The 3011-nt window shown below is 43.0% G+C and overlaps 1 non-coding gene across 1 annotated transcript; it reads right to left on the minus strand.

Moving 5' to 3' along the window:
* Positions 1 to 470: 470 nt before the first annotated feature.
* LOC148568277 (small nucleolar RNA R71) lies at positions 471 to 578 on the minus strand. Its single transcript, XR_015881833.1, has one exon. It is a non-coding gene; the product is annotated as a small nucleolar RNA R71 (small nucleolar RNA).
* Positions 579 to 3011: the final 2433 nt, after the last annotated feature.

Here is a 3011-nt window from a genome sequence, read left to right on the forward strand (position 1 = left end):
AAAGGAAACTAAGAGAAGCTAAAATACAACAATCCAGAGATAACCTTTCAGAAATTTTCAAACAGGAAGAGGAGATGGCAGCCGAAAATAATAATAATGTAAGGAAGATGCTTGGTGACTTTACTGCACCTAATTCCAATTTACATGGAAGAAGCATCTCCATTCCTGCCATTGGAGCAAACAACTTTGAGCTGAAACCTCAATTAGTTTCTCTGATGCAGCAGAACTGCAAGTTTCATGGACTTCCATCTGAAGATCCTTTTCAGTTCTTAACTAAATTCTTGCAGATATGTGATACTGTTAAGACTAATGGAGTAGATCCTGAAGTCTACAGGCTCATGCTTTTCCCTTTTGCTGTAAGAGACAGAGCTAGATTATGGTTGGATTCTCAACCCAAAGACAGCCTGAACTCTTGGGATAAGCTGGTCACGGCTTTCTTAGCCAAGTACTTTCCTCCTCAAAAGCTGAGCAAGCTTAGAGCTGATGTTCAAACCTTCAGACAGAAAGAAGGTGAATCCCTCTATGAAGCTTGGGAAAGATACAAACAGTTGACCAAAAAGTGTCCTTCTGACATGCTTTCAGAATGGACCATCTTGGATATATTCTATGATGGTCTGTCTGAGTTATCTAAGATGTCATTGGATACCTCTGCAGGTGGATCCATTCACCTAAAGAAAATGCCTGCAGAAGCTCAAGAACTCATTGACATGGTTGCTAATAACCAGTTCATGTACACTTCTGAAAGGAATCCTGTGAATAATGGGACGCCTATGAAGAAGGGAGTTCTTGAGGTTGATACTCTGAATGCCATATTGGCTCAGAACAAAATATTGACTCAGCAAGTCAATATGATTTCTCAGAGTCTGAATGGAATGCAAGCTGCATCCAACAGTACTCAAGAGGCTTCTTATGCAGAAGAAGCTTATGATCCTGAGAACCCTGCAATAGCAGAGGTAAATTATTTAGGTGAACCTTATGGAAACACCTATAACTCATCATGGAGAAATCATCCAAATTTCTCATGGAAGGATCAAAAGCCTCAACAAGGCTTTAATAATGGTGGAAGAAACAGGTTTAGCAATAGCAAGCCTTTTCCATCATCCACTCAGCAACAGACAGAGAACTCTGAACAAAATACTTCTAATTTAGCAAACTTAGTCTCTGATCTGTCTAAGACCACTGTAAGTTTCATGAATGAAACAAGATCTTCCATTAGAAATCTGGAAGCACAAGTGGGCCAGCTGAGTAAAAGGATCACTGAAATCCCTCTTAGTACTCTCCCAAGCAATACAGAAGAGAATCCAAAAGGAGAATGCAAGGCCATTGACATAAGCACCATGGCCGAACCTGTAAGGAGAGGAGAGGACGTGAATCCCAAGGAGGAAGACCTCCTGGGACGTCCAGTGATCAATAAGGAGCTTCCCTCTGAGGAACCAAAGGACTCTGAGGCTCATCTAGAGACCATAGAGATTTCATTGAACCTCCTTATGCCCTTCATGAGCTCTGATGAGTATTCCTCTTCTGAAGAGAATGAGGATGTTACTGAAGAGCAAACTGCCAAGTTTCTTGGTGCAATCATGAAGCTGAATGCCAAATTATTTGGCATTGATACTTGGGAAGTTGAACCTCCCTTGTTCATCAATGAACTAAGTGATCTGGATCAACTGACATTGCCTCAGAAGAGACAGGATCCTGAAAAGTTCATAATACCCTGTACCATAGGCACCATGATCTTTAAGGCTCTGTGTGACCTTGGTTCAGGAATAAATCTCATGCCCCTCTCTGTAATAGAGAAACTGGAAATCTATGGGGTGCAAGCTGCTAAAATCTCATTAGAGATGGCAGACAGTTCAAGAAAACAGGCTTATGGACAAGTAGAGGACGTGTTAGTAAAGGTTGAAGGCCTTTACATCCCTGCTGATTTCATAGTCCTGGATACTGGAAAGGAAGAGGATGAATCCATCATCCTCGGAAGACCTTTCCTGGCCACAGCAAGAGCTGTGATTGATGTTGACAGAGGTGAAATAGTCCTTCAATGGAATGAGGACTCCCTTGTGTTTAAAACTCAAGGATCTCCCTCTGCAAACTCCCATATCCAAACTCTAAGTTTGGTGTTGGAGAATTTCAACAATGCTCTGCACATCTGTGAGGCTCCATGAGAGCCCACTGTCAAGCTATTGACATTAAAGAAGCGCTTGTTGGGAGGCAACCCAATTTTTATTTATCTAACTATATTTTTCTTAGTTATATGTCTTTATAAGTTCATGATCATGTGGAGTCACAAAATAAATATAAAAATTGAAAACGGAATCAAAAACAGCAGAAGAAAAATCACACCCTGGAGGAGCATCTGTCTGGCGTTCAGCGCCAGAACAGAGCATGGTTCTGGCGCTGAACACCCAAAATGGGCAGCTTCTGGGCGCTGAACGCCAGAACAGACATGGTTCTGGCGTTCAACGCCAGAAATGGCACACAAATGGGTGTTGAACGCCCAAAATGGGCACCAACCTGGCGCTGAACGCCCAGAGTTGTGTGCAAGGGCATTTTACATGCCTAAATTGGTGCAGGGATGTAAATCCTTGACACCTCAGGATCTGTGGACCCCACAGGATCCACTCAGGATCTGTGGACCCCACAGGATCCCCACCTACCTCCACTCACCTCTTCTCACCACTCTCTTTCACATAACCCTATAAACACTCTTCCCCAAAAACCCTTCACCAATCACCTCAAACTCTCTTCCCCATCACCTCTTCACCACTCACATCCATCCACTCTTCTCCATAAACCTACCTCATAAACTCCACCTACCTTCAAAAAATTCAAAACCAATTTCCCACCCAAACCCACCCATATGGCCGAAACCTTTCCCCCCCTCCCTTCCCTATATCAAGCCCTCCATTCTTCATCAAATTCACACAACACACCCCTCTACACCCTTCTTGGCCGAAACACTTCCCACTCTCCCTCTCCTCTATTTCTTCATCTTCTTCATCTATTCTTTCTTTTAT

The sequence above is a fragment of the Arachis ipaensis genome, chromosome B4, assembly GCF_059453495.1.
Source record: "Arachis ipaensis isolate K30076 ecotype BB chromosome B4, ASM5945349v1, whole genome shotgun sequence".
In the NCBI taxonomy this organism is placed as follows: domain Eukaryota; kingdom Viridiplantae; phylum Streptophyta; class Magnoliopsida; order Fabales; family Fabaceae; genus Arachis; species Arachis ipaensis.